At 38.7% G+C, this 23,832-nt stretch overlaps 1 long non-coding RNA gene across 4 annotated transcripts in view; it reads right to left on the bottom strand.

Annotated features, from left to right (window-relative positions):
• Positions 1–1,208: 1,208 nt before the first annotated feature.
• Positions 1,209–23,832, bottom strand: part of LOC138813488 (uncharacterized) — a 49,583-nt gene continuing 26,959 nt past the window's right edge. For 2 of the 4 annotated variants that reach the window (XR_011367813.1, XR_011367816.1), the window contains 3 exons: positions 10,126–10,290; positions 4,908–5,022; positions 1,209–1,372 (listed from right to left, as the gene is read on the bottom strand). This is a non-coding gene — a long non-coding RNA (uncharacterized lncRNA). The remainder of the gene's footprint in view (positions 1,373–4,907; positions 5,023–10,125; positions 10,291–23,832) is intronic. The other 2 variants (XR_011367814.1, XR_011367815.1) reach the window with 2 other exon arrangements.

Genomic DNA, 23,832 nt, shown 5'->3' with positions numbered 1-23,832 from the left:
CATTTCATCCAATTCTTACAAGGCAGGGAGCCATGGATTTATTCACATAGGAGCACAGCCATGACTGAACACCAGCTATTATACTGTGTTAGGTGCCAGGGGTGGCATGAAATAGAAGACCAGATAGTTCTCAGCCAGCCCTGGAGTCTACAATTTCTACCTCTGTCAGTCCTTACTCAAATACTAACTCAAGTAAGTCTAAAATTGCAGTGCGCCAGGTGTAAAGGAGACAGACACATGTCATTATGGAAGATTCATCCAACCTGCATTGGCAAGGAAATTGGAGTTCAGAGAGGCCAACATGCACCTGAAATCAACCTCACCAGCCATGATCAAAACTAATAAAAAAAATGGATTTGTTTTATCCATGAGTACTTTCCCATCTGTGCAACTATTCTTGGGAAATCCTGGACTGAATCTGTGCAGACAAGAGTGGCCGAGGGTCCTGCCAAGCTCAAATGTGATAAGCCAAGCACACTTACATCACAGCTGAAAGAACACAGAAAGGCCCCAGACGCTCCCAAACAGTCACAACGTGTGTCAGAGCTCGAGTCTGGAAGTAAGTGAAGCGGCAGACAGCACAGAATCGCACAGAGCAAATCCCGGCCACTGACGCTCAAAGTGCCCTTTGTGGAAAAAAATGGGAAGATTGAAACATTTTCCTACCTTTTAGTGGTGCACATCCTGGGATCCAGAAATTTCATATCTAAGAACTACACTTTCAAATATACACCAAAAAAGTAACTTCTTAAAAAGTATTTATTCTAACTATAATTCATAACTTTTAAAATCAGGAACAATTCGTTTCTAGTCACGAGCAAAGGTTGAACACCAGAATCTAAATAAACATGAGCTACCTACAAACTTGAATGAATGTATGCAACCATTCAGAATTACACTTTCTGAAACAAAATGACATGAGTACATTTAATTAAATGATATTTAATTGTGAGTATACACACACACACACACACACACACATACACACACACACACACAAACACATATACACTGTATGTGTTCTGGATTTGAAAACATATGAGAACAAGCCCAGTTTGTATGTCTGTGTGTGTGTGTGTGTGTGTGTGTGTGTGTGTGTGTGTGTGTGTGTGTGTTGTCACAGGTACATATGGAAATATGCAAAGAAATATGCAAATACATAAGCAATGACTGATATGCCTTTTAATTTTTATTTTAAATTCCCCTGATCATGAACATTCGTGTTTAATAGAAGAGAAAAGAAGGCATCTTCTCTGCAGGGTCTCAGCTGACAGAAATGAGTATGATAGCAGCACCTCACAGAGCAGCTGTGATGCCAGGCATTTTTTTTTTGTAGAAAACCAGCAGTAAGAGCTCTAGAGTCACAAAAGACCTAGAAAAAAACATGGAGTCTTTTCATAGAAGCCTAGACATATTGTCTATCTGTAATAGTCATGAAGCTCATTGCTTATAAAAACTGTTTTAAAATCTTATTTTTTAAGATTTAAATAAAATCTTTTTAAGAGATCTTATTAAAATATTCAAGTATGTTGAACATTTTCTTATTTAAATGTTTTCCGGAGGGGAAAAAAACTGTCCATAAATCTGTGATGGTATACATGAGTGTAGAATACTCTCTAAATATTAGTGTACGCTCCCTAAACATAACAGTACATCTAGACCTTAGAATATATTTCTGTATTTTCTCTCTCCTTTCTTCCCCGATTAATGTGAGTCTCATTGCTTTCGAATGTGCCCTGGCAATTGGGAGTGTTGCACAACGTAGGTATGTTAGCTACACCACCTTATATGAAGACGGTGCGGGGTACCATGAAGTCAGAAAAATGCAGCACGGTGAGGACCTAAATGCGTTCGTCCAGAAGTCTTTGGGTGGTGACAAGCCAGTATCCGAGCTGCCGGCCAGCTCAAGGGGTCACTCCGTGTACTTTTCCACGATTTCTGCAGAGCCTGGGGTGCCCAGGGAGAGAGGCAGGCTGCCTCCCAGCTGGGGGCCATCTGCCCAAGTGACAACTGCCAGATGGGGAGAAAAAAACTGAAATGGGGATCAAACATTAAATAAAAGAGGATTTCTTGGAAAGCAGCATTGACATAGATTATTCATAGGACTTTTTAATGTCTTAGAAGTCTTCATTTGAAATATTTCTAGAGAAATTTTTTTTAAAGACAGATTTTAAAAAATTCCTGGATGAATATGTCTGGTGTGCTAGACATGAAATGCTTCGGGCTTCCTACAGACAACAAGCTGGATTGATTTATAAATGTACTTGTTGTTCCATTCAAACTTCAAACTCAGACAGATCAAAGAATCAATAAATACAGTGCCGTGCTGCCCGGCATGGGGCAGGGAGGACTTTGACTCTCCCCTAATCACATTCCCAGTTGTTGTTCCTGGTAGAATCCTCTGAAACTGTTATACCAACCTGTCAACTGAGGGTCAGCTAACTTTGGGAACTGAACAATGAGCCAAGAGAAGGCACTTGGTGGGAGCTGGCTCAGCTCTCTTGAAAATTTGCAAATCATGAATGGAAGCAAGGAAGGGAGAGAGAGAGGAAAGGAACCAGGGAGGACAAATAGAAGGTAGGAAGGACAAATAAGAGCAAGGGAGGGAAGAAGGAAGGAAAGGAGGGAAGGAGGGAGAAAGAGAAGTGTACAGAATAAAGAAAAAAATACTCCATCACCTTTCCCTAGCACTATTTGAATTTTTAAGAAGAAAAAATTATCATTACGATTTCCTTTTTAATGTTTACATTCAGGACAAATTTCTAGACTCAGGAAAGTTTCAAAAGAGAATAATAGTAGAGATTTTCTATGCTATTATTACAAAAGGAAAACAGTAATTAACAATCAATAGATGACAGAATAAACAGATGGAATTTTTACTTTACAGAAGTGTACATTCTAGCTGAAGGTATAAAAAGAAACTTTACAAACTACTATCCACCTTCTTCATCAAATCCAGACCAAACGTGAGGATTTAACACCGAGTTGAGAATAGAAGTGGAACGAATTCATTGACAGTCATGGTGCTCCAACAGCTCAAGGTGCTCACAGTGTTCTTATGGTGTCAAAAAAAAAATGAGCTTTAGAGACATTTCTCACTGTCACTACTGACAGTGACCCAGACTTGAGAGTTCTCTCTGGAACAAGTGCATCAAGTTATCTTTTTGCTTCTCAGTGACTTGTCTCTGAGTAGATATGGTACTTTAGGGACAGAGCTTCGTTTGCATTAATTATTATTTACTAATAATACATTTCTCCACTTTGGCCAGAGCTGATTCTAACCAAGATCAGGCTTTATCCAAACTGGCAATTAATTCCTAGGTGGAAATCTGTAACAAAAACTGATTAATGCAAACCCTCTAATTTGACATTGTTAGAATGTGTGATTTTGGCTGTACCATAATTGCTAAAATGCAGTCTGAGTTATTTTACATATTTTCAATTTAAAATTCAAACACCTGTTGCTTCTATTTTTTGTTTGTTTGTTTCTCATCTTTTCTAGTAGTTTTTAATTATGGAAATATACACAGACACAAAACCTAAAGTGACACAAAGCAATCTGTAGTTAAGTAGAGCTATTGTAACCAATTACATTTGAACATAAATTAACATTTATCCAAGATCTCAATACCATCATGGAAAAAAATTAAAGGTAGGCCTAATGTTTTATCTCCCTATTTACTTCTGCAGAAATAATAGACACTAGAAGATCTGGAAATCCCATACAATTCCTAAAGAAAGCTATCCATCTTCAGTAATGTACAATGAATCTGGATTGGAAGTCTATACAGATGTCTTCATGATATAGCAAAGCTAAGAAATATGAAGAGTGGAAAAGACAGACATGAGTCATTTTACAAATGAAGAATTTTCTTTCTTTTTAAAACAAGAAACAAAAAGTGTGTACTCTATAGCCACAGATAAAGATATCAATTCTCCAAATGTTCTATGGTAGTGCAATTTCCTAGAGAGTATATACTCCATTTTCACAAGCACCTGTTATATGTCAGTATTAGCTGTTCTTACCATGCCTTGGGTAATCTAGTGACTGCTATTCTGCAGTTTTCTCATAGCATGTCACATTTTCTGAAGTGTTATGCTTTAGAGAAATATTTCCTATTTTGTAGCCAAGAGTTTTGAGTATTTAGAAAATAGTGTCAGGCTTCTGGTGAATTTTCTGATGCTGAGATTTTCAGATTGCACTACAGCTGCTACACATCCCCAAGGACACAGGTAATTCAGCAAGGCTCACTCTTGACCATTTCTTTCTGGGTTTTCAAAGATTGTATGGTTTTAAAGGTACTTTCCAAAGGTGTGGGGAAATGCAGACTTGGGTGCCAGAAAAACACTTTTAAAAAGCCTTCATTCTTCAATGCATGTTGTTAGGAGACTTGAAGCCAGATTCCCCTATTTCCATCTCCAATTTTCTTATCTGAGAATTTATGAATAAGATAATTCATGCCAAGTGACTTAGCTAAAGCATAGCTCATCAAATACTTCATATTAAAAAATAGCACTGATACTTCCTGGTTGTAAAAAAAATCAACATCACTCGTACAGCTGTAAGATCTCTAACTTCTTTATAAGCCAGTGCAGAGGCAGACAAGAACATGTGACACTGACGATATTGTCTCCTTCAGCTCATATGCAGTGACCCAGAACAGAGAAGAGAGCGGACATGTTTGGTCTAAGCTAAGGGCCTTCAAAGATAGGCCTTTCCTAGTGCTATAAAAATCACGTAACCCCTCCAGCAGTGCCCAACGAAATGTCATTGTCAAATAATGTGTATAAAGTGGGAAAGCTGGTTATTGTGTCAGCAGTCAGGCCCCTTGCCCCCATCGACTTCAATGCAGTCAACTTTGAGGGAAATGTCTTTTGTATGTAAGAAAAGGTTCTACTTCACCCACTCCTAGGTTGGTAGAGAAGGTCTTCCCATATTCACCGTGGCAGGTTTCCAATGTCTCCTTGTGGTTTTTCTTTTCTTTGATTTATTTCTCCCAACTATTGCTATACTCAAGTGACCTGGGGATAGAGAAGAAGATACACTTGAAGACTTCTCCCCTAGATGCTCAGTGAATGAAAGCTCAGTTACAAACCACTGTTTTGGGAAGAACTGATACAAAATAGGTCAAATTCAACCCTGGCTGTGCACAAACACTAGTAAACTCTTAAGTCATGCATAAATTATCAGCAGACTTAAAATATGTGCATTTTAAACTTTATATTACAAGAAAGTGCAATGTACATTAATTACCAAATAATCTTAAAAATAGTTGTGATTTTCTAAGAAAAATTAAACACCGAGGGAGGGAAAAGTTTCAGAAAAAAAAGTTATTTTGCTAGAAAAATAAAAAGAGAAATTGAAATAGAGAATAACTGCAAAAGAAAAAAATTAGTCAGTGGGTGGAAAATAGTAAAAATAGAATAGTATGTATTTCCCACCCAGTCAAAAAACTATTAAAAATATTGACCAGTATTATTAAGAATGAGGGAAAATCATACCAGGAAAAGTGGAAGTTCAGTAGATGATTTTTTTTGATATGCACAATCAAAATTTTGAAAATTTATTTAAGGACATCTGTATGAAGATGCTCATTGAAGTCTTAAGTAAAATGTTTTTTAAAAATTAAGAAATGAGGACAAATGTCAAGGTTCAACCTTAGGCAAGTGAGTTAAAATATATATGTATACTATGTCCACTAGAATTGATATGTATATGTATAATATGTATTTATTGAAATGTGAAGTGTCAACATTCATAGAAAGTATAAGATACCCCAGAATTTAAAACGACTGCTTATATACAATTACATGGGGCTAGGCAGACATTTAGAATAATGCATGCCAAAAGTATGGTTATTTTAAGGAGATGGAATTTCAAATGATACCTAATTTATTTAGAAAATAACATTCTATAGTGTTCACAGATTGCCATGAATATGTACTAATTTTAGATAAACAAAATTATAGTTGGTTTGATTTTAAAACAAAAATTAAACGTCCTGGCCTGGAGCTGCTCTGATGCAGCAGTGTGACTCGTTTCACAGCTAGGACGCAGTAGTCAGAGAGGACACGCTGTCCCTAGGAGGTGTTGGCTTCCTCCGTGGCTCTCCATGTGCCATGGGTTCACCAAGGTGAGCAGAGATGTCAAGAGACAAGAACTCATCAAGGGGACATGCGGGGCCAACAGGAGGAAACGCCTAGAAGGGACCAGCTCAGGCTACAGGATGAATGGCCCTGTCCCTGACCGTACAGAACAGATGGACAGTTCCTGGCCCAGAGCACAAGATGGAAGGCCTCAGCTGAAAGTAGACCTCTCGCCGGTGGAGTCACCAGAGAAGGTTTGGCCAATGGCTTGCCAGGTTCACCTATCAGACCCTTACTGCAGTGTATATTTGTCAGTGGGTGACCGGAGCCTTGGAGCAGGACTATTCTGTTTTCCTTGCAATGCTTTGTTCTCCTGCCTTTTGCCTTCAGCACACCATCTACCATCCTGCAAGTGCTTGCTCTGATACCATTTCTCCTGTGTAAGAGCTGGAAATGTGGAGTGTACTCAGGATTCTGCCTTGGACATTTCATTCTCGTGTAGGTAGATAAGATTCTCAGTAGTGAATCACAAAAAAAAAGGACTTCAATTGAATTAGAGACAGATAGATGATAGAAGACAGACAGATAGATTAATTGATTAATTTAAATAATTCGGGGATGCTCATCAAATTGTTGGAAGAGACAAAGATCCAAATTGGAGGCTCAGCCATCGGAGCAGCCCCACACCCAGAGATGCCCAGCAGGCGAAATTCTGTCAAGAGCTGCCCTGACAGAATATCAGTATCAATTCTCCTCTGTCCCTGCGCATGGGGCTCAGCTGCCGCTGTCGCTTCCTGTCATGCTGCACCACAAATCAACCCCACAACCAGGGCAAGTGATGATCGCAGTCAGGAGCAGCAGCTCCCCCAGCAGCCTCTCTGGGCCACAGCCCCAGGGAAGGCGGGTGGGAGGACTGGATTGGCAGAGCGCTGAACTTCGGCAGTAGAGACGGGTGACTCTGTGTCTACTGCCCCGACCTGCCATGGAGGGTATTTTTCACTCAGAAAGTGGACAAACGCAGCAAAGACACTCCAAATGCATAACCTCTTTCCTTTGTAGCATGGCCGTAGGTACCAGATCTCTGCCACAAACTCCCACGCTTCTGCCTCCAGCTCAGAATCCTTGTCTCTGCATTGGTATCTCACTCAGGTGGCTGCTGACTGTTACTGAAATGCGTCTTTTCACCCACAGCCTTCCTACCCCATCTCACTAGCACCTCTTTTTTGGGGGGGTAACCCAAGCTGTCCTTGCTTTGCGATTCTCCCGCCTCGGTTTCTCAAGAGCTGGGATGAGAGACATGTACTACATCTGGTAGTGCACACTGAGAATTGAGATGATGCTAGGCTACTTTCTTTTCTCATCTTCCCTCCATCTAATCTAGAAACATCAATTCCACAGAAGAACGTGTCTCTGCTTTGTCCCTTGCCTTGCCACGTTTGCCTGTCAGTTCCAGATCCGAAGCCATTTCCCTCTGCTGCCTTGAAGTGACTCTCATCATCCAGCAATTTAGAACTGAGATTTTTTTTTGTCATGTTTTTAAAGGTGTTTGGAACATGTCAGTCTTGTCTCTGTCTTTACGTTTTAACCATTGTAAGTTAGAAAGAAGATGTGATAAAATCAGAACTTGCAACCCATGAGCCCAGCTTGGTCCTATAAACTCATCATCTTCCATTCCATACCGCTCACTTACTGCCCTGCCTTCTCCAAGAATATTTTCTGTTGCTCAAGCCGTGTGCTGGTTCAGACCTTTCGCACGCATGGTTCTGTCTACCTGGAGTGTCTGAGCTCTTCCTCTTGTTTCACAGCTAATTCCTTCCACAGAGGCAGGGCCCCATGGAATGGATGTCTGTGAGATGTTAGCTCACACACATGTGCCTTTGCCCTTCCAGGACATCTTCCGCCCCATATTTATGATACTTTGTTATTTCTCTTACCATGAGATTACCTATTAACATTAATATTCATCTGAATGGAGGCTACATATTTTTCTTTTCTTTACAGCAGAGACCTGGAAATTGTCCAACTCCCACAGGGAGTTGAGCATAGCAATGACCCAATAAACAAATCCAGAAATGCACAACCCCACCTGCGTGGAAGATGGAGACAAGTACTAGTGTGTCACAGATACAAGTATTAGTGTGTCACTGTCTTGGAAAACTAGGTAAGAACTGATTCTGGAAACAAAATTGAAGTTGTGGGAGAAAACTTGTTAGTTCAAGAAAGCCAATCAAGGAAGAGTTGAGAATAAAGGGGAGAAGAGGTCATTTCCTCCAGTTCTGCAAAGAGGGCAAAGAAGAGGAAAAGCAAAAGGAAAACCTACTAAGGGACCTCAGGGCTTTCTTTGCTGGAGTATCTCTCCCCCAAAAAAGATCTAGAAATCCATTCAGTGTCTTTACTGAGTGTGTATTATGCTAAAAAAAATTCACCATTCCCACCCCCAGGAATATGAGATTTATTAAGAAATAATGCAGCAGCCCAAGTAATATCATTAGTTAATGCACTGTCATTGGGGCTGTATTCTAGAATCTGTCAAATGTGAAAAATGTGTTTTGTGCTATGAAAATGGCTTCATCTTAATTGAAGTCTGTTACAGGAAATCTCTTGTCCTTAAATTTAAAACATTTCTAAAAAGTAGAAGAGAAAAGAAATCAGGCGAAAGGATCCAAGCAACTCCTCAAGTCTCTGGTAGGCCCCTAATAAGGTTGTGCAGGCCAAACTGTATGGTGAGAACCATGCAGTATTGCCACCACTATGGGTCCCAGAACCAGACAATGGTTTCTTAAAGACAAAACTTCTGCTCTAAGCCAGCTGAACTGCTCCAGTAGGAGACAAGGTGCCAGGGCATCTAAGACAAGGCATTGGAAAAAATCAATCCCTTTATTGCTGCCAGTTTCTGAATAAGCTGAGAGCTTACATTTGCATCTTTTCTATATGCAGCATTGTTGTTTTATTTACTAGTATCATCTCCTAAAAACTGACTCAACTCTAAAAGTTCAAAAATGGTGTATTGACTCTGCTGGTGCTAGGAAATATATCTTGTGGAAGGTCATGGTGGCAGCAATTACGATTACCTGTGAGTCCTGGCTCCCAACTTCACACCCACCTACAAGGAAAGTTAATTGTGATCAGTAGAGATTGACTCTTCTGTACCTACATTATAAAAGAGCCATGTTGGCAAAGGAGAGACAAGCAGCTTTTCTTCATCAAGACAGTTGTAGCTTTGAATATACAAGGAAACTATATTTTGTCCCTGTGGCTTAAGGTTCAAAGGTACCTATGATATATGCTACCTCCGAATGTCTCAACTGTCCACAGAAAATAGAAGTTATTCCCACCAATAGTCCTAAGGACATTGCCATGATAATGTTGTTCATCACAATCAGAAACATTAGCTACAGGCCAAACTCTGTTATAGGGAAAGAATCCTAAGCCATGAACACATGAATATACATAGTCTTGTAAAAACACCTATAATAAGGTACTTCTAGACTTTGCCATGGGCTATTTAGAATGAGCTTCAAATTATGTCCAGAATGGCATGTAGATAAAGAGGGGATACAACTGAAAAATAAAATATAAATATCACTTAACTTACTTTACAACTGAAATGAATTGATTTGAGTCTTCTTTCTGTTTGTAATGGCAAGGAAAGGAAAAGAAGAATAGTTCTTGCATGTCTTTAATGAACCAGTCTTTCATATATGTTTTCATCTTCACTTAGTACAATACCATGACAAAGTAAAGATTATTATTCACATTTTAGGGATAAGAACCAATGGCTCAGAGAAGGTACATGTCTAGATAATGTCAGTCTAAAAAAAGTAGCACACCCTTCTTATTGGTGGTGTGAACAGCTAGCAAACTCAGACAAACCTTCAGGAACTCAGATAGTTTGCTTAAGAAACTTAAATGGATATAATCATCACATAGACTTTGAACAATCCTAATAAGATTTCAAGTGTGTTCACATTTTTATATGAAATTCTATAGTAGTTAGTCAGCAAATTTGTTAGAAAAAGAAAGAGAGAAAAAATGTACCTATAATCCAAAAGAGCAAGTTCAAGGTGGAGCTGGGGTCTGCCAGTTCCACAGGAGGTTAGAAGGGACAGCTGTGTTCCACATACATGTGATGACCCCTGTGAACTTCCCATCAACAAGGTTTTCTCATCCTCCCATTATTGCTGCTCCACCATTCATCACCAGCTGTTGAAACATTATAAGCATGCTTGTAATTTGGGGTAAAATTAATGATTGTCTATCTATTAAAACACTGAGGGAGGCTTTGTTTTCCAGCTCCAGTGTGAACTTGCTGATTTATTCTTCAAATCAATTACCCTCCTGAACTCCTCACCCTGACCATTGGCTAAGAGCATCCCACACGCCTTCCCTAAGTGAACTTCAACATACATTAAGCAGGGTATGTTTGCCTGGCCACGGGCTTGTGCGGAACAAGGAAAGATGTTAGCAGAGTGAAATATAAGCATACTTATGAAGAGTGACATTTTGTTTGGCTGCACATTATCTCCATGTAAGTTTTTGGTACCAATAGTAGTCTTAGATATAGTAAAGGAATTTCATGAATTGATAACTAAATTAATAATGAAAACTACTGTATTGAGTGACACCAACGGAGCATAATCATAGGAAAGGAGCACCGAGGTGTAATAGCTATGCACATCTGGTCATATAAAATAATATTTATCAAAATGATCTCCAGGAAATAGAAATAAGATTTTTTTTTCTTTGTTGCTATTTTGCTTTTCTTTTCCTTTTGTCTTGTTTGTTCATTTATCTGCCTTTGGGAGGGTAAAGGGGGCACAGAAATGGAGAGACAAAAGGTGAACACATGCAGCCATGGTACTCACTGGATACCATGTTGAAAGTGAGCTATTCAACTTGTGGATGAGAATGAGAGGGAAAAGGGAGAGAGTAAGGGAAGGGGTGCCTTGTTCAAAAAGAAATGTACTCATTATCTATAACTGTACATAGGTACACATTAATGTATACCATGTGTACTTCTATATATTACCTTTACTTTAGTAATAAAAATTAAGTAAAATAAGTATTATGTAAGAAGAAAGAAAACTACTGTGTTTTGAGAAATTTAAAAAAAAGGAAAAAAAAAGCCAAGGAAATCGCTTTGAATGAGTTGCTTTACAATGGGTATTAGAAAGCTTTCATGATCTCCTGCATATCTGGGTGTAGTGTGAAGCTAGGGCTTCAGGGAAATCCAGCAGAAATCGTCTTTCAGGAAAGCCCCATGCTCTCTGCTTTACCATCACAAGCAGTGGTTTCCGTCCCAATGGTCCCAAAGCCAGTCCCAACTGACTTTCCTCTTCTGCAGCTCCAGCTCGAGAGGGGAAGCTATGCTGTGCCCCCTGGGCACCGAGAAATCCTACTAGATTTTAGGAAATGTACAAGATTGATTTTGTTAATAGTCAGTTTCACTTTGTTCTTTATTTTTTATATTTTGGTCATCATGACTTAAAAGAATCATCCAAGAAGAGAGTGAATCCAACTGAAAACTTAGAAACTCAACACTGACAGGCCTATTTTCTCCACTATTACCTGTTTGTCTTGTTATTATGAGTTCTATTAGCTCTATTATTATTTCTTACTAACTTAAGTTAGCGTAAGGATTCCATTGTTCTATTCCTACCTCAGTACTCAAGGCATCTGTAGAGAAACTTCAGCTTGCCCATATCTTCCAGCTCTGTTGCCCAGCTAGGCCAATAAGACCATTTTATCTGTAGTTGTTTGGGTTTTTTTAGATTAATTATGTGTAAGAAAGAAAATTAAAAATTCAATGTACCAGCAAAAGCCAGCATTGGGATATTTTGCAAACATAGGTATGATTGAAACAGCTTCTGCTATGAGTATATGAAACACATAATTAACAATGAATAAAGTTTTTAATTATATCAGTGTGCAACAGATTTCTATTCTCTTTCACCTGTGTGAAAGACTTGGGTTCGCAGTCCAACCAGTGTCTTTTTGTTTGCCATTAAATTAAAATAATGATATGCAAAACGTCACTCCAAATACATTTCTCTTCCATGAGGAAGCAATGTTTTTCTATAAGCCTCACCTAGCATATTGGAATGCCACTTCAAATTACAAACCAATAATGATCTTACCAATGGCATGCCAATAATAACTCCCTGCAGGCCAATTTGCATATAAAACATAATATTTAAGGCCAAGATAAATTAGTACCTTATTATGGAGTACCTATTATTATTACCCTGTGATTGTAACACACTACAACCCACTTATATTTTCTACAAGGACTTTAATTTCTGACAACTTACATTACTATTAGTCACTGATATAATAAATCTATCTGTGTTAAATTACTAACTAACTCAAAAACCAAGAGTCAATGTTTATACTTAAGGAATAAGTAAAAGTATTGTAACAGTGGGAAGTCACAATTATTATTATTTATTTTGCTAAATAACCCTCACTTTTTAGACATACAAACGAGTTGCAAGTTAAATAATAAAGTTCAAAACAATTCAGATGGTGTGCAGGTAAAGGATTTCTATGCATTATTAGCCCAATGGGTAATGAGATTGTAAGAGAAAAAAACACTGGTTTCTCTACTTCTATTTGTGTTGGAAATGCTATAAAATAAAAAGTAAAATCAAAACAATAATAATGATAAAATAAAATATTAACACTATAGCAATATGTATAATAGATAACAGCATATAATTTGTGTATAATAATATAATACAGCACCATACAATATGGCATATATTATATAATAGTTTATAAATATATAATGAATAGAAAATATAATGTAGCATTATATAATACATAATTATTATTATAGATAATATTGTATATGTTTAGTTTCTTTCAAAAATATTTCAAACCTAGACTGTAAATAATTCTATCAGCACTTCTATTAACTTGCTACTTTAGAAGTTTTATGGTATATGCTTGAGTGTGTATATTCGTTCACCAGAACTGACTTTTCTCCTCATTCTCCTTAAATTTAAACTTTTCTTTTTTCTTTTTTTCTTCAGTACTGGGGTTTGAACCCAGACATTGTGCTCTACTGCTTGAGCGATGCTTTCAGCCCGAAACTAAACATTTAGCATGCTAGACTCAATTCTCCATTTTAAGTGGAGAAAAACTGGTTCATATTGGCAACTCGCAAATTTTTCATGCCAGTGAAAGTTAAGTCAGTTTTGCAAAATGTTCTAATTGTCTGCTTTTTGTGAAAGCATGCGTATGGGTTTTATAAACACACGTTGCTAACTAAAATTGTAATTATGCCCTTCAGATTCAATTTAGGTTAATTTTTATTACCTTTTACCTTAATACAAAAAATAAACTAAGTGAAGTTGGATGTGTTTATATTTATTGTTCCGTTTACATAATCGACTGACAGAACAGCTTGATTTATGAAGATATTCCAAACACCCAGAAAAGCTACAGGGATGGACACATAAACCAACTTGCACATATATCTTGTATGCACACACACACACACACACACACACACACACACACACACACACACACACACACACACACTCCTCTTGAAAGGATCTTAAAGAAGACACTGCACGTGCAACTTAAATCAGATTTAACAATGATCCCAGAGTCTTTAAGCATCTATTAACAATCAAAGTTCCATTCTTCTTTTCCCTCCTCCCAGCTTGCCTTTTTGTGCACTCAGAATGATATAGTCCCTCAATCTTCTTCATTCTTCCCCAGTATAATTTCCCCCCATTTGACTAATGTTACTGAAGTACACGAGCAAGCGGTGGGGGATGGGAAGCATGCAACATTGGCAGATTCTTCAAGCCCTGGTGGCTAAACTGTGATCAGAGATGCGCACTGAGTCACACCCTCCACCACAGCACACAGCAGGCTGTGCTCCCAAGTCTTAACTGTCCTGTGATCCCAACTCTCATTAGAAAGTGAGAAAAAGATACACGAAAAGGCTGAGCACCTGCTCAGTGCCCACTCACTACTTTCCTTCTAGTTGGATCAGGTCCTGAGAAACGTCACTCTTTGCCTGCTAAGTTGGCACAAGTCCCTCTGACAATGTCCCATCAACAATACAACAAATGTTACAGAGATAATGTGAATAAAGACACATGCTAGCATATGCACGGTGCCACAACAGAAAGAGAGACCGATCTATCTGACATAAGAATTTGGAGGCTTTAACCTCGCCTACTTGTTCTCTGCTTTGTAGTGTTCCGTTCAGTACAGAATCCTACCTTTAGCTGTCCTTTTGAAACAATTCATCTAATGATCTCAAAATTCACAGTCACCAGTTCACAAGTAAATAGGCCACTGCTCTGTGAATAATGTAGTATCAAAATTGTCATTTTCATTTCATAATCGTCTCTGTCATTTATGGAGATATCGTGAATGAAAAGTGAATAAATTCACTATTTTCTTTTTTCTCCTCCCTTTCAGTCCATTATGTCCTTTTCAACAGAACAGAGTAAACGGATCTATACAACCCAAGTTCTGGGCACATCACAGTGTTTGCTGGCCCTGGGATGGGCCCGAGCTGCTGCTATGTTTCTCTCTGAACCCCTACACCAAAATCTCATCACCAATGTAACAGGATTTGGAGATAGAGCGTTTGTAAGTGGATTAGGTCTTAAGAGCAGGGTCCAAATCAACCCAAATGAATGGATCAGGAAAATGTGGTATACATATACAAGGGAACTCTATGCTTCCATCAGAAAGAATGGCACCAATCCATTTGTAAGGAAATAGAAAGACTTGGAAAAATCATATTAAGTGAAGTAAGCCAGACCCAAAGAAACACACATATAAATAGTATATGTCTAGGATAATCTTAGCAGCTGAGCAGCATAGCTCAATAGCTATGTACATATGACCATGTGAAGTGATGCTAAGCGAAATGAACTCCAAGACATGGACACATTAGGTTTTACTTTGTTGTCTTTTTTTTTATATTCTATGTGATTTCTTCTTTCTTTTGTGTTTTTCCCCCTATGGTTTATCCCCAGTTGTCACTGTATTTAATTTTGATATCCTGGGTATTGTACATACATTTATCTGAATTAGGGAAGGGAAGGGGAACAAAAAATGGTGAGACAAAGGACAAGGGGGGAACTAATGCCAACTTGGAGGGGAGGGAAGTAGGAAAAAAATGAGGGAGGGGGTAACAAGTTCGATAAGAAATGTACTCTCTACCTTACTTATTCAACTGTAACCTCTCTGTACATCACCTTGACAATGAAATTTAAATTTAAATTACAAAAACAATTCTCATGCCTCAAGTCAAAAAAAAAAAGGGCAGGGTCTAAATAAAGAAGATCAGTGTCTTATGAAAGAGGCCATGGTTGCTGTGCCCACCACCCTTTCCCCATATGAAGACAGAATAAAATGGTGCCATCTAAAACCAGAAGTCAGGTCCTTCCTCATCAGACATGGTGTACACCAGTGTCTTGAACTTGGAACTCCCGCCCCAACAGTGTAAGAAATAGAATCTGTTGTTTCTGGGCTGCCTGGAAATGGAAACTATCCTTGTGAACACACCATCTTCACCCAGGCCATGATTTTCTTTGGCATAACTTGAAAAGTAGAAGGCAACACGGGATGACTTTAGGCAGAGCTGAGGATTCCTGACTGATTTTGTCATTACCAGTCACCAAAAATACAGAGCTGCTTTGTTATTTCAGTTGTTTGTAGCATAAATTATATGCCACTCCATAATTTATGACGGATTATTTTACGCTAGAAAAATTCAAGGGCAACAAATTATGTGTATGGGCCTGACAATTCAAAGGCAGGGAAAAGTCGTGGGTCTTGACAGTCTAACACAGTGCCTGACTCAGGTGTGAGTGCTTGAATTGGCCCTTGTGAGAAACCAAGGTCAAGAACGCAATTCCGACGAGCACCGACCCAGCCCTCAAAACCCTAGACTTCCTTTAAGTTGAGATCTTTTATCACATTTACATTATGCTCCTATGAGTTAAATCAATTTCCTCTCCTCATCAGCCTGATGGTCATGAAAAGACTAACTCCAGTAGCAGACATCATCTCTGTCACCAACAAAAAAAACTGCTAGTGTACATAAAGAGTTGTCACAGAGGAGAATAGAGAAGACTAGCCTAGGCCTACGGGACTAGGCAGGTCAACACATGCAGGTGGGCAGATGATAGGAGGAGGCAGGTCTTCTCGCCCTCTGCATTCTCTCCTGCTGGCGGATCTGTTCTCCTCGCTGGCGGACCAGCCAGGACTGGAGGTGCAGAGCTTGCTCCACTCTGGATTTCCATTAAATTCGCCTGGAGAGTGCTTCAGCCTGTGGTAGCAATCATATCCTCTATTGCTTTGTATTGGGTTTGCAGTCAACTAAAACCTGTACATCTCATTGTCAAGCTGGGTCCCATTTGAATTTCTGTCAATGAGATTTTTTTTGTTTCTTTGTTTTTATTTTAACTTAAATGCAGGAGCCAAGGATCCTGCTTTCCTGTTGTTATGGTGATCCATTATTTCAATTTGTCAACATTTATTTTAATCCAACTTTGTCATTCTTTATAATAGCTAGTCCTCCGTGCATTAATAATAGCAAAAGTTACCATTATACTACACAATTTTAAAAGAATCAAAAGACTGAGGCTGGTGGCATGTCATCAGAGATCTTCCACTCTAGTGACTCTGTTCCAGTCATCTGTTCAGCACTCTATAAGAACTGACTTGATAAGCTACTCATCCATCTCCTTGTTTGATTATCCACTCTATTTCTATAGATTCTACAAAAGCTATGAGATATATTTTTGAACTCCTTTGAGGAAATTAACACTGACTTTCTCATTGCCAGCCTGTAAAACCTAAATATGACTCTTCGATGGATGCAACAAGCTTACACTGATTATGTCTATAATATTTCATTTAGCTATTTATGTACCCTTTATCTCAACTATCATTTATCAAAGGCACACATCACTTCCTTCTCATTGTTCACAATTACTTTCAGAAGCATCACTGAGTGTCCTGTGGTTAGTCTATGCCAGCCTTTCAAAGCCAAGCAGGCACATCCTTTCACAACTCGGTGGTCAATGGCTAATGCAGATATGAGCCATCAACACCCAGCAATTCATAACTCCTTAAATACAACAAATCCCAAGATATAGTTTCTGGGTACCAGTGGCTCATGTCTGTAGCCTTAGCTCTTCAGGAGGCTGAGATATGAGGACTGAGGTTTGGAGCCAGCCCAAACAAGAAAGTCTCTGAGGTTCTTATCTCCGCTTAACCAGCAAAAGAATCAGAAGTGGAGCTGTGGGTCAAATGGTAGAGAACTCAGCCTTGGACCAAAAAGCTAAGGGACAGTGACTAGGCCCTGAGCCAAGCTCCAGTACCAGCACAAAAGTAAATTAATAAATAGATGATAGATGGATAGATAGACGATAGACTGACAGACAGACAGAAAGAAAGAAAGATAGATTAACAGGTAACTTGAGGGGATGGGTGAAGTTTGAAGAGGTGAAAGAAACATAGAAGATGGATAGAGAAAAATGGCAGCAATGACATTGATCAAGATTCATTTTACTCATAAACTGGCATGCTGATTGAAACTCTGGTCCAGCTACTTAAAGAAGATAGCAATAATAATATTATTAATAATAAAAACAATAGCAAACAAGTTAAAATTTAATTTCACACCAAATCTTGACAACTTTAAGAAATACAAAGAATAAGGACAAATATGAAATGCCATATCTATAGGAAAGGCTCACAGTAGAAATACCCTCATCAAAAATGGGATAAATTCTAGAATCCCTACAAGCTTATAAGATCAACTCTAAGGAAGAATATAAAGCCCAAATCCTCATCTCAGGTTTCCATCTCTGAACAACAAAAGAAGGACTATAGATCGCTGTGTCAATATGTGTACAAGTGGGAAACTTCGCCTGCAGCATATTCAACATAAGGAACAAGATTATTTTTTTTCCTTTCATGATTGATCTCCTCTTCTGTTTGGTTCAAAATATACTGCTCATTTCTGCCAACAAAACCATTCTTCCAGCAACAGATGTTATGTCATAAAGAGAGACTTACACATGCTGGTATAAATAACAAAGGTGTTAGCTGGAATTAGAAGGAGACATTTCATATACATGTATATGTGTATATACATCTTCAGTGATTACTGAGTGCGGGTAAAAATCCGCTATAAATAAATTTTACATAAACAGCATGTTTAAGGAACATTGGAAAGTTTGACTAAGAAGGAAAATTTATCCCCAAATTAATGACTGTCTCGTTCGCCCCGTAGAGCGTTTACATGACTGCTATACATACACAGATTCTAAGGTGTTCATTAATCAACAGCTTTGAACTAAATCTCCACTTGAGGAGAGCACATGTGCTTCTGGGAGTGATTTTTATAAACACCAAGATGCCTTAACTTCAGCACATGGTGGGGAATCAGTTATTTCCTGCAAAACCTCCCCGTAGAAAGAAATCTCAGCAGGAGGGAGATTGGCTGGCATCCGCCAAATCCTGGCCAACACACAGGATGAGCCTGCATGGCCCCCGGCTGGCACCGGGTCCCCCTGCGGCCTGCCGTGAACTGTGATGCCCTGATCGCTTGCCAGCTGCTGGCCTTTATAGTTTTTCATCAGCTACTTGCTGACACTTCTAGAGACATTTAGAAAAGCAGAAGAGACCATAAACTCTAGAACAATCAACTTCTTATCTGCCTAGGACTTGGAGAGCACAGCGCTAAGTGGAAAGGAGAAAAAAAAAATGTTTATCTACTTCATAGGTCTGCTCTCCAGGTTGTTTATTCCAAGCCAATGCAAGTGGTGTTTCAAAGCACTATGGTAAACAAACAAACAAACAAACAAGCAAAGATCCGTGCTGCAGACAGAGGGGCTCAAAGCCAAGGTTTGTGACACAGAGAGGGATATGAGGGAATGCCAAAGCCCCAAGGCTGTCTCTTGTAAGTCAGGGATGGGAAAGGGAGCAGTACCTAACCCATAGGGTTGTCAGGAGGCGTCCAGTGTGAGTGGGACCTGGAAAGGTAACAACCAGGGGAGGTTAATGGAGACCAGACAATGAATGAAAAGGAAACTTCACTGAGGCACCTCCATACCTGTTCCTTCATTTAATTTTCTGGACAAACACACAAAGATTACATGATCATTCTCATAGATAGGAACAGAATTTAAGGTTTTTGAGTTTAAATTATCAAGGAAACCCGGTCAAGAGTGAAACCTGGGCATAGTGATTGCCCTGCACAGTCACATTTGAGGTTGGCTGCCGGACCAGTCTGTCTCTTCCAGCAGACTACAATTTCCCTGAGGGCTTTCACGTGCAACTCTGACCGCTGCTGCTTCTTTTGCTGTCAACTTCTCCTGTCCCTCAGGGCTTTTCTGAAAATGCCTCACCAGAATGAACTGCGACGCCTAGGCTTTAAAACATCCGAAACGAAAGGCAGCAACAGCAGAAAAGGACAGCACCTCTGAGCGCAGTCCCTGGATGGGGCAGCCAGTCCTCAGTTCGGGTCTGTGGGGGACTCTCACTGCTGGGCAAGGCAAAGTACATGATAAGCTCTCTTTGCCCTACGTTGCCTGACAGAGGGGAGTTTACTGAAATCCTCGTTTTTCTCTCTTTAACATGGAAGCCATTGAAGTCTACTGGTAGAACTTTGCTGAGGATCAAATGATCTGACTCAAGTAGCCCAGGGCTGACCCAGAGCAAGCCTGAATCACTGAGCAGATGTGGAAGAAAGAGAGCAGAGCAGAGCCTCTGCCATCACCAGAGAAAGAAAAGCAAAGCCCAAGAGATTGTCATGGCAACAGTGACCCCTTCCTGAGCTTATTCTGCCATTGTTTCCTGAAGCCCATTGACTTCTTCACCCTTCATCTACTCGGTTTCCCTGTCTGGTATGTCTTTTAATTGCACATCCTTCATTTCTCAGTATGCATCTCTTCCCCTCTTGTTTTAGCCATGAGTTATCTCAGCATTTCTGTTTTCTTTTTTAATCGCAACAATGGGTCTGCTCTGATGTATCTGCTTCCACCACAGATGCTCGTAATCCTTCTTCACATTGCCCCACATAGAATCCTTTTTATGGGCTAATGACCACTGATGAAAGACACCCAACAGATCTCTTCTGCAATTAATGCATGTCCTTGGCTTATAGCTGCCTGCAGTTATAGCTCCATCTTTTTTAAAATACCGCTCTGGCTTGTCCCAGAGAGAGAGTCATGGGCTTGAAGAGCGGGGTGGCATCTTGCTCCTCACCAAAGCTTCAGTGAGTGGCTAACAGCCCAGGATGCTGGAGGAAACTGTGACATTCTTGAAGGCGTGGCTTCTCAGCGTAAAGGACACAAACCTGGCAGCACTCTGTGCACTTGCAATGCTATTTAAGTACCCAGATCAAAAGTGAATGCATTGGGAGGGAAGGGATGGTACGGGAAAAACAAAGGAGTAGGCAACAATGTTCAATAGGAAATGTACTCATGGAGGGGAAGGGAAAAAGCAAATCGTTTAAATAGGGATACAGGTGGACCCATTGCAACAAAGAGATGTACAAGTCGTTAGGTCGAAAAACGAACTTTACAACTTTGGGGGGGGGAGGGTGGGATGTAAAGGGAAGGGAAGGGAGGGGGAAAAAAAGGAGGAGTTAACAATGCTTGGTAAGAAATGTACTCATTACCTTGCTCATGTAATTGTAACCTCTCTGTACGGTACTTTCACAATTAAAAATAGGAGTACTTCAACAGTTGATGCAATTAGGGAAATATAATTTGGTATAGACATTCCTTATTGCTATATTATCTAAAAATTTTAAAATGGCAACTGCTTTGTACACTAAAGGGTTATACCAAGGAGAACTTTTTTCTCCATAGGCTATGGAGACCTCAGAATGGGTAGTGAGATTACAAACTCAGTAAGTGTCTAACAGATATTTGCTGAAGGTTTAAGAATGAATACATCATGCCATTAATTGTCATAAAGAGTGGCAGTATTCTTTCTCTGATCTTGACTCCACTGGGTGGGAAATTTCTATTTAAAATAACAAATGCTCCCTCACCTACAATTTGTTTCTGCTGTCTTTTTTCAAACATTTCAACCCTTTATATACTTTATTGCTAACATTTTAAAAGATGTTTCAAAAGAAAGAAATGCGATGCCAAATCACAAGGTACATGCTAACAACACCATTGATAGATGGTTGTAATGGTGTCTATATGATAGGACTCAGTGGTTTGAATTGTTAACGCTCCACACTGTTGATCAACTCACTGTACAATTACTCTTGACAGTTCACTAACATTCCTCTTATATTAATATTCCTTCTGTGTGTATTTGCAAAGCTGTTAGATGTCAGGGGCAAAAGTTCAGGGAGACTGTGATGGCCAGTGGATCTTTTTCAGCCACTATTTTCAAACATTGGTAAAATTTTCAAGAAGTCCTTATTTCAGCATACACCATTCTATCTACTACAGCCATTATTCAACTTCTTTCTTCCCCTTTCTGTCCCTATATCATACACACTCAGACATACACACATGCAATTTGTAACCCAAGAGTCAAAAATACTTGTCATGAGCATCATTGTAGCATCTATATTATTTTGGTGTCCTGACATGAACCAGGAAGAGATTAACTAATGTTTGTCCTTTATTAGAATTATGAATCAAGAAATATATAGTATATATTAATCATAAGATTATTATATGTGTGTGTGTGTATGTGTATACTGGTCCTGTAGTTTGAACTCAGGGCCTGAGCTCTGTACCTCAGGGTTTTTGCTCAAGGTTAATACTCTACCACTAGAGTCACAGCTCTTCTTCTAATATTTTGGTAGTGTAATTGGAGATACGAATCTCATAGACTTTTCTGCCCAAGCTTGCTTCAAATCATGATATTCAGATCTCAGCCTCCTGAGTAGCTAGAATGACAGACATGAACCACGGGCACCCAGCTTTTAGCCTGTATATTATGTGGCTTCCATGGAATAGGATAATAAATTGTTATTATATTCAATTGTTACTATTGAAAATAACATTTGAATGGCATTATCTTCTAAGTTAAAAGAACACTAAAGTCAGATTAAACATACAGATACATTTTGAGAATAAGATGTTAACCATGAAAAATTGCCATATATACTCACTGACAGAGTTATTACAGATGACATAAAAATGTACTTGACCTTATTAAGATAAATATTTTTCCAATGTAGTGATTAGATGATGGGTAATTAGATTGATTATATCTCTATGTATGCACAGATTGATTCTCCTAAATATACATCCATCTCAGTTTATAAATATAATTTTAAATGGCTTTAGATTAGTTCCTTTATCCTAGAAGTGACAAATAAATCATGAAATGTTCCTATGAGCTACAGACATTCTCTAATCACCTCCAAGCAATTACTTATAATGTTTCTGTTATTTCTGTGTCATCGCTAAATTTGATTCTTATTTTTGCTCAACTACTTGACAAATTCTAATCTTTATTGTCATAAAAAGAAAATTTTACGGATTTTATAGTGATTTGCATCTAAGATATCTCCCTAGTGTACCATACAGAAAAATTAATTATTGTGTGTGTAATCTGAATTAAATTTAAATCTATATTTCACATTGAAATTATAGCTTGAAAATGTAGTTAAAATTAAGGGAAAAATAATCCATTTTCTCACAAAGTAAAAAGGAAATAGCTATGCTGATTTGAGTTCTTAACTCATTGTGGTTTTTTTAAAGGTTCTATCCCAGCCTCCATTAGCCAGGATAAAGAATAACCTTAGCCAGGTTCCAATGGCTCACATCTGTAATCCCAGCTGCTCAGACACTGAGCGTTTAAAAATGCAGATCAAAGTCAACTCTGGCAGGAAAGTCTTCTTATTGCCGATGAACCACCAAGAAACCAGAAGTGGAGCTATGTCTCAAGTGGTAGACTGCTAGTATAAATGATAGTAATAAACTTTACATGTTCTTGACTCCCTTGCTTCTTTTCACATGTACAGTAATATAAATCTTTGTCATTGGGTGGGGGAGTATCTGTGGCACAGAAGAGATTGGTCATGATCAACAAACCATTTCAAAAAGGAAAGCCTGAACCTCAACTAAAAGTCTGGTCATGTGACTCACACACACACACACACACACACACACACACACGCACACACACACACACACACACACACACACACACAAAGTGGCTGGAACTGGCTTCCCTACTATTTTCCTAAATGTCATAATATTCCACTCAGATATCTACTTGTAGTTATCTTCCATGGGTTAGTCGCTGCCATCAATAGCATCGGATTCACTGAGTAGAATAGAGAAAAGGCACAGGAGCATTTCAAATATAAGGGAAAAATGAATAAAGATTTTAATTTGATTATGTCAGTAGTATATTTGTAGAGAAAAGTATTACTTGCTTTGCTGGTTTGTAGTTCTTTCTTTTTTTAAATATACTTTTATACCACACTTCATATGATTGTGTGTGTGTTTTTCCTATAGGTCATATATATATACATATATAATATGTACACATATACAAAAGGTAAAGCTATGTTGTAAGGGGAGGTTTATACATATACAGTCAGTCCCTAATTTACAATGGTTCCACATACAAACTTTTTACTTTATAATGCATGAAACAGATGTGCATTCAATGGAAACTATATTTCAGATTTTCATCTTCTTTCAGGCAAGTAGTATGCAGAATGATGTTCTCTTTCAATGTTAGTCACAGGACAAATATCCTGTC

Source organism: Dipodomys merriami, unplaced genomic scaffold, assembly GCF_024711535.1.
Source record: "Dipodomys merriami isolate MVZ:Mamm:240054 unplaced genomic scaffold, mDipMer1.0.p SCAF_6, whole genome shotgun sequence".
Taxonomy (NCBI): domain Eukaryota; kingdom Metazoa; phylum Chordata; class Mammalia; order Rodentia; family Heteromyidae; genus Dipodomys; species Dipodomys merriami.
The sequence above is the reverse complement of the archived record's forward strand: the minus strand, read 5'-3'. Positions and strand labels throughout refer to the sequence as shown.